The sequence below is a fragment of the Sus scrofa genome, chromosome 7 (assembly GCF_000003025.6).
Source record: "Sus scrofa isolate TJ Tabasco breed Duroc chromosome 7, Sscrofa11.1, whole genome shotgun sequence".
In the NCBI taxonomy this organism is placed as follows: domain Eukaryota; kingdom Metazoa; phylum Chordata; class Mammalia; order Artiodactyla; family Suidae; genus Sus; species Sus scrofa.
The window spans coordinates 15,305,859-15,321,629 of record NC_010449.5 but is presented as its reverse complement, the minus strand read 5'-3'; the positions used below and the strand labels follow the sequence as shown (position 1 = coordinate 15,321,629).

General features: G+C 41.0%; 1 long non-coding RNA gene across 2 annotated transcripts in view; it reads right to left on the bottom strand.

The window, feature by feature from the left end:
- Window positions 1-15,522, bottom strand: part of LOC110261794 — a 92,305-nt gene extending 76,783 nt beyond the window's left edge. For both annotated transcript variants that reach the window (XR_002346336.1, XR_002346337.1), the window contains exon 1: window positions 15,256-15,522. This is a non-coding gene — a long non-coding RNA (uncharacterized LOC110261794). The remainder of the gene's footprint in view (window positions 1-15,255) is intronic.

The following is a 15,771-nucleotide window of genomic DNA, read 5'->3' as shown; positions in this document are numbered from 1 at the left end:
ACAAAATTTCCCTTTAAATAAGAGCCTCTTCTTTTCCTAAATAAAATTACCTACTTCCATCTCCAAGACACTGGGGCCAGTGAAGAATGATGATGGGAAGAGGAAAAGAGCATGGGCTCTTGGAGTCAAATCTCTTCCTTTTTTGGAGGGCTGGCCTATTAGAAGTGAGCAAACGCCTTTTAAAATAAGAATCACGGAGTTCCCATCGTGGCACAGTGGTTACCGAATCCGACTAGGAACGATGAGGTTACGGGTTCGGTCCCTGCCCTTGCTCAGTGGGTTAACGATCCGGCGTTGCCGTGAGCTGTGGTGTAGGTCACAGACGCAGCTCGGATCCCACATTGCTATGGCTCTGGCGTAGACTGGCAGCTACAGCTCTGATTCAACCCCTAGCCTGGGAACCTCCATATGCCACGGGAGCGGCCCAAGAAATGGCAAAAAGACAAAAAAATAAAGTAAAAAATAAAAAAAATAAAATAAAGTAAGAATCACTTTACTGGAGTTCCCATCATGGCTCAGTGGAAACGAATCAGACTGGTATCCATGAGGACACGGGTTGGATCCCTGGCCTTGCTCAGTGGGTTAAAGGATCTGGTGTTGCTGTGAGCTGTGGTGTAGGTTGCAGATGTGGCTCGAATTTGGCATTGCTGTGGCTGTGATGTAGACCAGAGGCTATGGCTCCAATTCAACCCCTAACCTGGGAACCTCTATATGTCATGGGTGTGGCCCTAAAAAGACCAAAAAAAAAAAAAAAGAATAATTTTACCAATGAGTTATTTACTAATACTCATTATTCAGAGCAGCAAACAAAAGACTTGGATAAATCAACACTTCTCTGTATGAATTATTCATTACAGAATCTCTAGACTTTTGCTTGTTTTATAATGACTTGATATGGCTTTAAAATACCTGGAAGAGAAAGAGGATAGGAAAGTCACCAACTATAAACATAAGCAGATAAATAACAGTGATAGAGTATAACATGGGCCATGACAGCTCAGAGGGTTGTGAGAGCTCCTACGGCCCCTGAATGAAGCCAGGAGAAAGGCCACCTGACTTGGGCCTTTGCACAAGAGAAAGATCTGCAAGTAATGTAGGCTGTTCTCTCCAAATGCCAGAACAGAGTCTACTGTTCTGCCTCTGTGTGCACGTGGTTGGTCCGAAAGCAGACCAGCAAGCACATCTTGGTCCCCTGGGTGCAATTCTAATGGTTCAAGAAAGATATAGAAAAGTTGGAGACATTTCAGAGAATAGCAATTTCAATAACAAAAGAGATTAATTTCCAAGTATGGACACCGTGTATTTCAATGTATGAATCAATCTCATGAATTTATCCATTGATATTTGGCTCCTTGTCACCCCTTTTCTTCCATTCCCATTCCAGTCACCAACTCTCACTGCTGCTCCATTCAACTATTGATGGAGAAAGAATAGACGGCAAGTTGGAATTTTGTTTATACAACATTCTGGAAGAAGACATCCATGGAAGATGGTCTCTGTTGATGTGTGTGGTGAATACAGGTGGAAACTGAATTTTCAGACTTGATTTATATCTATAGAAATAGACCTTATATCTTATGACATTGCGACAGAGTAAAAATAAATTTAGACTGTTCTAAATCTGAAGTTTTTAAAATAAAGGTTTGAGGAGATGATTTGGTTAAATTCCACAAAACTCATGAAAAATACAGAATCAGTCTGTCTTTCCATGTTGCATAACCCTAGGGATGTCATGAGTCATTTGCATTGTGATCAGTACCCCCTAGGGCTCTGCAATGTGGTGGCCCTGGAGATGGCATGCACCTATATGGAAAATCTAAGAATTCTAGAACCATGGGGTAACCATTGAAGCTGAACAAATACACATTTAAGATAAATAATCTCTATCTCATATAGATAAGAAAACCATGACTCTTAATTTCTCAAAAAATTGTGCAGCCTGAAAATGTAAATAGCACAAAATAAATAATGTAGTATTAGATTATAGCCCAAAGAACAAAATGAATATCCATGAGTCTGTAATGATAACAGTAAATGATGGACTAGAAAAATAAATAGGGAAAAAGAGACAAATCTTCCTCACAGAAGAATTCCAAATACTATACTGTTAATAATTTCCCCTCCAGAAAAGGGAGTTTATTTCTCTTCCTCTGAAGTATGGCCTAGACTTAGTCACTTCCAAAGAGTAGAAGATGGGGATCCAGATAAAACTTTCATTGAGAAAGATACGTGCACCCCCATGATCACAGCAGCACTATTCACAATAGCCAAGTCATGGAAACAGCATAAGTATCCATCAACAGATGAATGGATTAAGAAGATGTAGTACATATATACAACAGATGAATGGATTAAGAAGATGTAGTACATAAGTATCCATCAACAGATGAAGGGATTAAGATGTAGTACATATATACAAGGGAGTATTACTGAGCCATTAAAAAGACAAACTATTACCATTTGCAGCAACATGGCTGGATCTAGAGACTCATACTAAGCAAGTCAGAAAGAAAAAGACAAACACCATATGATATCACTCATATCTGGAACTGAAAATATGGAACAGATGAGCCTATCTAAAAATAAAAAACAAACAAACCAAAACTAAAACCAAACCAGAAACAGATCATGGCCCAGAAGAGCAGACTTGGGGCTTTCAAGGGAGAAAGAGAAGGGAGTAGGATGGATGGACATTTTGGGGGTTTTCTGGATGCAAACTGTTATATTTGGAATAGATGGGCAATGGGACCCTACTGGGTACAGCACAGGGAAATGTGTATGATTGGGTCATTTTTTTTTGTACAGAAGACTTGACAAAACATTGTAAACCAGCTATACTTAAACAATAATAAAAAAAAAAGAATAGAACATGGGGAATGAAAAATATAAATTTTACAGTGTTCAAACCTGGCAGACACAACCTTTCAGTGACCAAGGTCAACATCAGCAGAGGTAGGTCATGTTGACATCATGTACCCCTAATACCATGTGGTGAAATGGGCACCTTACCATTTAGTTTTTCTTTCCAAAAACTTACAACCCTAGTCTAACCATGAGAGAAATGTTAGATAAACTCACGTTGGGGCATGCTTCAAAGTACCTGACTGGTAGTCTTCACAACTGCCAAAGTCATGGAAAACAAGGCAAGTTTGAGAAACTCACAGACCAGAGGAGACTAAGATGACCTGACAACTCAATGCCACGTGGTATCTCCAATGGGATCCTGGGGAGAAGAAAGGCATTAGGAGAAAGAAGTGAAATCCAAATAAAGTCTGTAGTTCAGATAATAGTTTTGTAGCAATGTTCATTTATTAGTTTTAAAAATATACTGCAGGTACGTAAGACATTAAAATTAGGGAAAGATGAATGAGTTACACAGGAACATTCTGTGCTATCTTTACAACTTTTCAATAAATCTAAAAGTATTCCAAAATAAAAAGTGTATTTAAAATATATAAATAATATAGCAACAGAACAAAGGGTGGGGGAAAAATGTATACATGTAAGGATAACTTGATCCCCTTGCTGTACAGTGGGAAAAATAAAAATAAAATGGACTGCAGAAAAAAAAAATATATATAGATTCTAGAAGTGTTTATTTAGGTTAATGAATGATAGATCCATGATGTGACATTACAGGAAGCCACAGATACGTGATTCAAATATTTTATCTTTGGGGTATTTGTCAAGGAGTGAAATCAACCCAGTCCATCACTTATCAACTGTTGAGATCTTTTGAAATTTATATTCTCTTTCCCTGACCTCAATCTCCACATCTTTAAAAACCAGGACACCACAATCTACTTTACAGGATTATTAAGTGAATCGCACGAGATAAGGCTGGCACTTAGTAACAGTGCTTTCCTTGTTTTTCATAAGACCTATCTTAAACTATCACAGATAGGGTACTGTTTTTTTATATCATGAAACTAAACCTAAATGACAATTTTTTTTTTTTTTGTCTTTTTAGGGATGCACTGCAGCATATGGTAGTTCCCAGGCTAGGGGTCAAATCGGAGCTGTAGCTGCTGTTCTACACCACAGCCACAGCAATGCCAGATTCGAGCCACGTCTGGGACCTACACCACAGCTCATGGCAACACTGGATCCTTAATCCACTGAGAGAGGCCAGGGATTGAACCTTCATCCTCATGGATGCTAGTCTCTGCTGAGCCACGAAGGGATCACTTAAAAGACAATTTTTTTAATAGAAGAATATCTTAACTCTAAGAAGAAACATCAATACAAAGAAATTTAGTTCTTGAAGGAACTTTTTTAGTAAGACAGATTGAATATATATAAAAAAACTTCATTCAAAAAATAAATGGAGGGAGTTCCCATTGCTCAGCAGAAACAAATCCGACTCGTATCCATGAGGATGCAGGTTTCATCCTGGGCCTTGCTTAGTGGGTCAGGGATCCAGTGTTGCCATGAACTGTGGTGTAGGTCACTATGCAGCTTGGATCCTGCCTTGCAGTGGCTGTGGTATAGGCCCACAGCTGTAGCTCTGATTCAACTCCTAGCCTGGGAACTTCCATATGCTGCAGGTGTGGCTGTAGAAAGCAAAAATAATAAATAAATGGAAAAATAAAACCTCTTTTAAAAGTGGCAATGAATACAAAACCAACTGATTAAATGTCAAGGACATGCAGTGTAAAGTAGAATAAATCAAAGAAGACTTTCTGGAGGAGGGGAGATTGGGAGAGAGAAAAGAGAGATGTGTTGCTGGTTGGTGGGAGGATTGCACTGGAGGGTGGTGAGTTGCTTCTGATGCATCTCACCAGGTTAGAGGTTAGAGTCTTGGGCAGAAAACTCATAGGCAACATTGTGGAAAGTTCAATGTAACTTTAGTTTCTCCTTTCCTTAGGGAAGGACTTTTGCTAATCCCTCCTGGTTTGGCCTTTCTCTCCTTTCAGCTTGAAGACCCCTATGTCATCTCCCAGCTGTTGAGGATCATGCCCTGTGAGATGTTATCTAGGCTTGCTCACAGACTTCCCAGAACTTTGGCCTTTTATCACAAATTACAAGCCAGGTGTCTTATTACTTGTGGTTCTTCTAGACTTTAGAAGCTAGGCTTCACTGTGAATGCCTGAAAATGGACTGCTATGCCTTCCTTCCCAGAGAGGTTTAAGTTTCTTTACCAAACAGTAATAATGGTATAGCCAAAAAAAAATTAATGATAATTTTAGGCAGGGACCAGATTTGTTAATGTACGTAGCTTGGTTAAAGCCTGGATCAGAGAACAAAAAAGCTTCTTGTCTTGGTTAATGACCAGGGAATCCAAAAAGCGGAGAAGAGAAGAGGGGTAGGAAGTTACTGGAAATATTAAAAGTTAGCCAAGGTAATTCATCCAGAAGAGGCTTTCTTAGCCTCAGCACTATTGACAATTTGAGCTGCAGAAGTCTTTGTGATGGGGCTGTCTTGTGATTGTAGGGTATTTTAGCAGGATCCCTGGCCTCTACTCACTAGACGCCAGTAGCATCTTCCTACCTGTGACAACTGGAAATGTCTCCAGATATTGCCAAATGCCCCCTGGAGGCAAAACTAGTCTTGGTTGAGAACCACTGGGTTAGAGAGTCAGGCTGTTACCACTGCGGATGTCTGCCTATTGGTTGCATGGATGACATGGAGTTAATTTCTGGATAATTTCAGAATATCCTGCTCAGGCAGAATTTTGAATCAAGTGCTCCTAGTTGATTGACCGTGCTCTAGTTTTTCTAGGTATGATCAGTCGATAGAGAGCAGTGAGGTCTTTCACTGGGAGTCTGCAACTTTTCCACACCAACAGGAAGTAGTCACGCAGCACCTCTCATGTTTTTCATCCTACGTGACAGCTTCTGGGTGCTTTGTGGGTGTAGTAGAGCTGTAGGTGGAAAGAACTGGAGACAAGTTCCGGTAAAGCAGATTTCTGTGTTTAGAGTGGAGAGTTTCCCCAAAAGCATGCTGTATATCTTTAAGGGGAATGGTGAAGGCACAAATGTAATTTTCTATCGCCAGGAGGAAAACATATTTGCAATTGATAAGCAGATCTGGATGGGGTGACTGGTATATTTCAGGGAACTACTGGGCCTTTGGTAGTGTGATCATAAATCCCTTGCAAAAGCCAGATTCTCTCCTGCATGGAGGACAGGATGGGATATTAAAAGGGAGGGAGGCATGCCACAGTGCCCCTCTGTAGGCTTTTTCTCTTGCAAGGTATCGTCCCTTGTTTTTTTGGTTTTTTTGGTTTTTTGTCTTTTGCCTTTTTGTCTTTTGTTGTTGTTGTTGTTGCTATTTCTTGGGCCGCTCCCGCGGCATATGGAGGTTCCCAGGCTAGGGGTAGAATCGGAGCCGCAGCCACCGGCCTACGCCAGAGCCACAGCAACGCAGGATCCGAGCCGTGTCTGCAACCTACACCACAGCTCACGGCAACGCCGGATCGTTAACCCACTGAGCAAGGGCAGGGACCGAACCCGCAACCTCATGGTTCCTAGTCGGATTCGTTAACCACTGCGCCACGACGGGAACTCCTCCCTTGTTTTTTTTTTTTTTGTTGTTGTTGTTTGTTTGTTTGTTTGTTTTTCCCACTGTACAGCAAGGGGGTCAGGTTATCCTTACATGTATACATTCCCCCCCCCACCTTTGTTCTGTTGCAATATGAGTATCTAGACATAGTTCTCAATGCTACTCAGCAGGATCTCCTTGTAAATCTATTCTAAGTTGTGTCTGATAAGCCCAAGCTTGTTTTCTTTCATTCCCATCCATATGCAGGAGACCTGTCTTTGAAGTGATGTATAAAAAAGTAGCATGATATTTTGAGCTTTGGGGAAGAATTTTCAATGTATTCTGATTTTTAGCAGGTAATTAACTGAGATGACATACCTCTCCTCACCCTATCCCCTACTGACTTTTGCCCATATTTTATTCCTTTTTTTCCCCCCATTCCCTGTCCCTTTTCTTCATATATTGTCACATTATTTAAGGGATAATTATTGAGTATTTATTATGTGCAGAGCCTGTCAGACCAAGGACCGCCAGTACCTGGACACTCCAAGCTGCCCTCAGGCCACCAGGTAGGATAAGTGACCTGGGCAGGTAGCATCAACAGGAGCAGGAGGAGTCCAGGAGAAGCAGGTGGGATGTACAGAGGAGGCTGACAAGTGAAGACAAGCAGAAGTCCCAGCTTCAGTTCCCCAGCCTGAACTGGGATCAAGAATCTCATTTGCTACTGAAAAAAAAGGACCTGACAGGGACGTCTGAAAGAACTGGGGTCCTAGGCAACTTATCCATACAGATCCTGAGAAAAATAAAGCCAGAGCCCAGTGACCAGGACTGAATGGGACCAGTTCCCATCGGGGTAAGACCCCAGCTCCTTGCCAAGGGCAGGGGCACTTGGACCAGAGATAAATGCCTCTGCTGTTTCTGCTACTGCTCACTGGCTGTAAAGTTAAGGTGGACTGACACAGAGCTCTCTCTGCTTCTGGCCTCTGCTCCCAACATTCCAGTGGTCCAGGAGCAGGATTTGTCTCAAGCCTTCCAGAGTCCTACATCCAAGTACAGTCTTGTCCGAAGTGTGGAAGAGGGAAGCAGTTTTGCACAAACTAGGAAAGACAAAGGAGGAGGATGATGGCTTATCATTCTCAGAACTCTGCTTTCTCAATCACCTGTATCCTTATATGAGAGTGCTTGGATTAGCCTGTGTGTGTAAGAGAGAGAGAAAGAAGAACTGAGTGATTTTTTTTGTTTTGTTTTGTCTTTTTGCCTTTTCTAGGGCTGCTCCCGTGGCGTATGGAGATTCCCAGGCTAGGGGTCTAATCAGAGCTGTAGCTACCAGCCTACGCCAGAGCCACAGCAACGTAGGATCCGAGCCACATCTGCAATCTACACCACAGCTCACGGCAATGCTGGATCGTTGACCCACTGAGCAAGGCCAGGGATCGAACCCGCAACCTCACGGTTCCTAGTCGGATTCGTTAACCACTGCGCCACGACAGGAACTCCATGATTTCTTTTCTGATACCACATAAAGTCGAACAATGTATCCATTCCCTGGAATAAGAGCTGACCTGAGCTCTATGGCTGGGTTTCAAGAAATCTGTGACTCTGAAATTGTAAGCACTAGTAATTTTTTTCTTGAGAGGGAGGTCCTCAGCTTTCTTCAGATCCCCAGCTGTATTTGTGACCCACATGGCTTGAAAATAGCTGTGCTGAGAGTAACAGGATCCTGGAAGCCTGGAATACGACAGAGCAGGGCTTCGCTATTCATGTCGCTCCTTCTCTTCATTTTCCTCCCTTTCAAAAAGCTCACCTCTCAGATTTGCTTCCTTATAGTGAATATTCTCCCACAAATACATTTGAGAACATAGAGCAGTGTAAATCAATAATATAGGGTCTATTTCCCTTCGAAAAATTTTGAGCACTAGCGTATCACACCAATGATTTTCATTTACATTCTCTTAATTCTCAAAACTCCTCAAAGAACTAAATGTTTTCCCTCTCTTTTTACTGACAAAGATAGTGAGGCTCAGAAAGGTATAATGACTTGCCCAAAGCCACACAGCAAGTAAATATTGTGCTGAGACACAAAACCTTCTCCTCTGATCCTGGGAACAGCAAGCTCTTTCCAACGACCCCATAATCCTGCCAGGCTGGAGCATGAAGATACGGATGACAGAGATCAGAGATTTACCAGGGTCTTATACAGACCATTGGGAATTCTCTTGAACCACACAAAGCTCTACATCATACCATGTAGCTGCATTTAACTAACACGGAAACTGAGCCCAAGAAGAGCCTTGGTCAGCAATGCCAAATGTACAGGCACTGTTGGATTTCTCAATCATTGTTTCCACTGAGGCCTTTAAACAAATGACAACAATGGCGAATCATCACCAAAAGTTATACTTCTCTGTACAAAAATCTCTGTTGATAATTTCAGAGTTTGACTGTCTTGAATCTCTTTGGGCTTGTAGATATCCAAACGGGTTACCCAGCCGAGAACTGAGGCCATTAATCAGATTATTCAAGGTGAAAAAAATACTATTGTTTCTATTAACTGGAGACTTCAGGGATTTTGTTTTTCTTAAGCGAAGTTCTTTGATCTGGCTTAGCTGAATAATCCCCTGGTTCCTAGCTTTGTTTTGTTTGGTGCCACTCTGATCATAAAGGAGTTGATATTTCTGCTGCAAAACCATTTACAAATTTGATGGAAATAGTGCAATGAAAAGCCATTTCCAGTAGGGCAAGGGCTTCTGTTAAATAGGCCACATGCGTGTGCACACACACACACACAATTAGGGATTCTTTTGCTGTGTGGAAAGAACACCTTTATTTTATCTATTATAGCTTCCTAAAGCTCCCTTCACCTCACGTAGGAATGCAACATAATATAACATAGATCATGTTTGTGATCTGCTAATTTTGCCCCTGTTCAGTGATCTCCCTCCCCCGTTCTCTCTCTCCTGCCCTTCATTTCTTTGAGCCATTCAGTGCTTCCAAAAGCCCCAAGAAACATCTGAAGAGCTGTGATACCCACAGTAAGTCCTCGTTCTGTTATGAGCTCGCAAGCTCACAATGCCAGCTCTGCTCAGTAATCTCCTTGTCAAGCCTGCCTCTCTACCTTCCCATCCTCATTCCAGGAGCCTATTAAATTAATGAGATAGAAGTCCGCGCTCCAGCGGTCGACATGTTATTGGTGTAGAGCGCCGGTGCTGTTACAGTGTGCCTGTTTTCTCTCCTGGGACGTTTAATTTCCGCTTCTCAAATGAGCTGCGAAGCTGTGAGGCCTGGCAGTGTTCGTCCTCGGCACTCCGTGATGCAGATAATGAGGGTACTGATAGGTGCCTAGGAGACTGTGATGGCTCCAAGCGCAGCCATGGTCTGATAATGCTTTATGCCAGCAGTGTCACAGCGGAACCACTATCATCCCTCAAGGAATGGTTCATCTTTATGTGTAATACAGCAGCTGTCACCTAAATGGCTAATGGGGAAGCAAAGTAGAGCCATAGTGCTAGTAATCTTTGTCACTTAATAATTTTAAAGGTATCAGACTTCAGCGGCTCCTGCAAGTTCCAATAAAAGTGCATTTGCCGATTTTGTGCTGTTTGTGGTGGATTAAATGTAAATTGAGAAATCTGTGGCGTTGTTCTGTGCAAATCTAATTTAGTATAATTTGAATAGCCAAGTAATTAAAATGTATTATAGGTATAAGATGCTGGGATGGTGGAATGCCTGCATTTAAGAGGAAGATTTATTGGGTTTGCAGCATCCACTGTGAACCTTCTACAACCACATTAGCTAACATCTGGTGGAAAATGCCGAGATGCAGGGCAGAAGACATGCACACAGGATGTAAGCTTTCATGAGTTGGAACAACAAACCGGAAACATGGGGTAGCACTTGCAATTTAAATTAATTAGTAATGGGACCTGTGTCTGCATAGGCGTACACACACATGCACGAGGGGTAGATGGGTGTGTGAAGGGTCATGTGTGTGAACACGTAGGTACATACAAACACATATCCTTTCTAATTAACATCCAACCCCTGCAGAGTAGGAAGTGAAGTTTGATTGGATTTAAGGAGCAGGGTAGTAATAATGGGACCGTTACTACAAATGATGTCTGTGTTGACACTGCCCCATTAGTATTTCCTGGCAGATTATTTTGTTTGCTTTGCCTAAGTGCACAAGATTATAGGAGGTGATTTAGTAGGCTAGGCCACTGGATTCTGAAGGAAAGCCAAGCTAATTCCAATCACACCTACGACCAGACTGTTAATCTTTGAGGAGTTACTGCACCTGTGCTGGCAAAGGTTAAGAGGCGAGACATTCTAGAAGACTCAGAGCAATTGTCCAAGGGAAAGGGTAGCCATAGAATGGACCCATAATTTTCTTAGAGGATAAATCAATGGACATTTTGAAATCTGAAAAATATGCTTGTAGATAAGTGCTAGAGATACTGTCCAAACAAACACAAAATGTGTTCCAAGGAAATATTGGTCAGGAGACAGTCAAGAGTGCTTGCTAAGAGATGAGAGATAGTCAAATGCATGTGAACTATGTTTAAGCAGCACTTCAATATTACATTCTTCTCTTTTCATTCCTGAGTGCTTTGGGCATATTGTCAAATGCGAGTCCTGCTGGGAGAAAAAGAACTGGGTGGGATGGGGAACTGTGGCTGTGAACAATAGTTGCTGTTTTTACTTCCTCTCTGCCTTCCAAAGCACTCTGTTATTCTCCTTCTAAATTCCTGGTCAAATAGGAGCAAAACTAATAAGGAATTTCAATGCTGTAATCAACTTCCTCCAAAGGCTCAGCCTCCCCTGCTGAACTCACTTACAGGAGGACCTTAGGCTATCAGGCCCCAGGGGCCCCCAGGTATAAAAGTTTAGCTCAGGTCCCTTAAGCCTCCACCTTATTCACAGCACATCTCTGAGGATACAGTCATAGCTGACTGTTTTGAATAAATATGTAGATTTTAAATAAGGTAATAAGGTTTTTAAAAGCACTCTCAGGTTTGTGATGTCTGAGCCAAAAACAGGTATTGACACAAGTGTTGGAAACATTTACTAACACCTGCAGTCTCCTCAGTCATGTGTCTCTTGGCAAGTAAGAAAAGAAACAGATACAACAGTCATCAAAAAAAATTACACTGGTGATACAAAAATGAAAAAAGTTGTTTTTTGCCTAATAGAATAATAATGTGATATTCAACATACATAAAAATTGGTAAAAAATTTCTTTAGTACTCATTAGAAAATTGCTAATCGCCATTGAGCTCTTTGGGAACCCTTATAGGTGTGATTAAGAGGCTCTATGCAAAATCCATTCAGATTTAGCATTCCTTAAAGTCCACTTAATATACAATGTCATATTTTAGGTCGCATCTTCATTCCATTGACATTTCAATTAGAAGCACTGTATCTGTGCTTTGAAAATCACAGAAAAGATGGTTTTTCTAAGGTAAGAGTTTGAAAGTCAATATTATCAGCATTTTTAAAGAAAGAAGTTAACATATCAAATGTCTTACTTCCCTCATTTATTCAAACCAAAGGTTTTGCTCCACACAGAGCACAGAGGTAATGATTGTGCATCTGTTGCTGTAATACAGCAAACTGGGAAGAACTAACTACGTGCAATTCAATAAAGTATATTTAGCATATTTTCATTGCACCAAATATCAGCTGATCCACCTCTTATTAGTATAAATGGCATAGATTAGTGTCAGGCATTTTCAACAGTGAAGAAATTACAGGAGTCTGCAAGGCTCATTAGGCTCTGGCTGCATGTTAACGAGGGGCCAGGCCTTATTAATAAGAAGAAGAAAAGATAAAACTAAGCTGCAAGGAAAAAAAGGAACAAAATACTCCTCTAAAAATTCTCCAGTGCTTAAAAAGTAAGCAGACTGTAGTGTGTGATTCTTTTCCTTCCTGGTTCTCTTCACATTTGTGAGGACATGTAGTTCCCTTTATTTTTATTTATTTAGCCATAGACATAAAACATTTTGTTTCAGTTAATGTCAAATGCGTAACAGAAACCACGTTATTTTAAACAAGTGAGAGGACTGTCAGCTTATGCTTCTGATTAGCCATTCTGGAGTCAAGTTCAGGTTTTGTATTTACACCTCTTGTTTCTCCTACCATAGTCCCTTAAGGAAGATGGGAAATAACCTGCCCCAGCCTTCAGAGATAAGAGGATCTCTGTTTCCTCCCAGCTTCCATATCTCACTGTGTTTGAAAATCTCGGTGGCAATATTCAAAGAGCAATCCTTCCCTGGGAAGGAAGGTAACGAAGATTTCCATAGGGTCATACCCAATGAGGACCTTTTTCTGCTAACTTAAAGGTCAGTGTGACGAATTCCGATTGAAGAAAAACAACTCCATGATTAGCATTTTGCTTAAATTTTGAGAAATCAATCAATAAAGCCTGACACTAGAGTACAGGGAAAATAAGAGCTACACACAAAAGAGTAAAAATAAGGATCTTGTCTAGAGGATGTGTTCATTCAGAATTGTGTCAAAAGACAAAGAACTGAAAGCAAAGGAAAATCCTCCAGGCTCAGTATGTGCCATGAGATATTTCTGCAAAATGGAGAAAGAAAAAAATTCTGTATGTCAGAGTCCTCCCAATACACACACATTCACATCTATGCATATTCACACATACCCCACCCGCAGTGGAGCAATTGCACAGCTTTTTAAAAGCAACACCAGAATAAATGTAAATGATCAGTTTTTTAATTTTGCAAAAATTAAAACCGTTCACATTTTGCACTTCTGCAGAGCCTTTCATCTAGGACTATTTCAGGGTTTCTTTTAGGCTACGTCGTTACAAAAAGATAAGCTTTACATTAAAGGAAAGATAACTGTGCTAAAGTCATAGTCTATTGTTGAACAGTCAACGGTAATTAATTTAGAGTTTCAGGATGTTCTGAATCATCTTCCATTATGTTTACAGTGTTTTCCCCAAAGCTTAAAAATTACATTTATTTTCTACCGATTTCCCTCCATTCTTTGATTTCTCCCACTGCCTTCAAAATGAAAGTGAAATGACCATGACTCTCAAGGCTTGTTTTGAACCAGCATTATCACTGGCATCTTTGCAGTTACAGAACGCTGCCATTTTTTTGCCCAGGACAACTGTGAGGTAAGGACAGTTCGAAGCACCAGGAATTGCCACGTCTCCATCCCGAATGCCAACATGGAAATGCATGGATCCTAGGAGGTAGAGCAGTGGGTATTCAATGCCTTCTAACTTCCCCTAAATCAAGTTGTTTGAAGATGATGGGAGACAGCAGTAATTGGCATCTTAGTCTGCTCTAATATTTTTAAAGCTTCCTTTCTTTTTTCCACTTTCACATAGCCTGTTTTCACAGACCAATAATCTGTTGCAGATTACTGCAGATATAATATTCAGAAGTATGTCCTTCCAGTAAAGTTTTGTGTATATACAAAATTATACCCTCCCATACTTGAATATATGCTTATATAAATACTGTGGGTTTTAGGTACTGGATAAGGCATTTTCTTCTTTTTTTTTTCCAGGGTTGCATCCAAGGCACATTCAAGTTCCCAGACTAGGAGTTGAATCATAGCTTCAGCTGCCAGCCTATGCCAAAGCAACATGGGATCCAAGCCACGTCTGCAACCTACACCACAGTTCACACAACAATGGGTCCTTCACCCACAGAGCAAGGCCAGATTGGATAGAATCTACATCCTCAAGGTACTAGTCACATTCACTACAACTGAACCACAATGGGAACTCTGGCATTTTCTAAAACAGTTAAATCAAATTTCTGGGAAGGCAAATTAAAAAATAAATAAGAATTACATGAATGTGCCCATTTTAATCATATCAGTTTCAGTGGCAAACTTTTGTGAAAGAATACCACAAAAGTTTTTCACAGATCCAGTATGAAGGAAGCAATTGTCTGTCTTCTTTTTAACCTTTAGCATGGAGACATAGAAATTTTTTTGTGACCATCATTTTTCAAATCAGGTTTTACCAATAGAATTGGAATCCGGCTCATGGAAAGTTGGAAAATCTCAAAACCTCCCAAATCCCCATCATGAAAGATCATGTGTATTACTTGATTTTCCAAAGTGACAAGGCGTACATTAAAAAATATTTCTCTTATTGTTATATTTCAGGCACGTTTACTGTTAGCTGCTTGGCTTCATTATGTATCATAGTCTGAATCTACAAATCAAGTATAATTAGACTTAGCGAACTGATTGGATTTCTAATTAAGCTACATTGGAAACAATGCACAATCAGTAAATACTCTGACTAGGTACATTTTAAAGAGCAACTCTTGGGCTTTTTGCTGATGACTAGACACCAGTGTCATTAAATTTGTTGGTGGCAAGCAAATTTTAAAGCTAAAATAGAGGCAATTAGTAAAGATCTTGAAATATTTAATCACGTTTGTCCAATTAGTGTGCAATTAGGCAGTGGTGTGGCGTGGGACAGGCATTCTGCTTCCGTGCTTGGTGCAGAAGGATCCCTTTGAAATTTTGCTGTTTAGTTTATTGATATATAAAAAGGAAGTTATGGTTGTAATTTCCAATTTAAAAAAAATACTGTGCAGATGGTCTGACTATATATTTAACAATGTTAAACAAATCCAAACAAGGGAAGCATGTTACCTGAAATTACACAGCTGTGATCTGTGAATAAGCTCTGGATCATGGTAGATTACAGCTGTGCTTATCTGGATCCTTGAAACTGCCAGGCATTTTATACTAGAGAAATTGAGAACCTGATAAGCTCACCCGACTGGTCTTGAAATGATTGGCAGCTCCTTACTTGACCAGATGCACCCGTTCCTGGTGGTTAGCTCAGCTCCTAGCTCTGCTCCTCTGAGTTCCAGTGGTTTAAATTTTATACCGAGGGAGAGACGAGAGGAGATCCTGCCCGAGAGGTTGATTTGGGAAGTATCAACAAGCTGGGCAGCAATGTTACCTGGTACACTCCTTGCAAACCAACAGCTCCTGTCTACTTAGCTCTATCCTTGGGATGGAGCAATGTCAGTGGGGGGGTCTGACCTGCCCAGGACAAAAGGAAGGAAAAATGTCTCTTATTTTATTTTATTTATTTTTGTCTTCTTGAGCCATATGGAGGTTCCCAGGCCAGGGGTCGAATCGGAGCTGTAGCCACCAGCCTACGCCAAAGCCACAGCAACATGGGATCCGAGCCGCATCTGTGACCTACACCACAGCTCAAGGCAACGCCAGATCCTTAAGCCACTGAGCAAGGCCAGGGATCAAACCTGCAACCTCGTGGTTCCC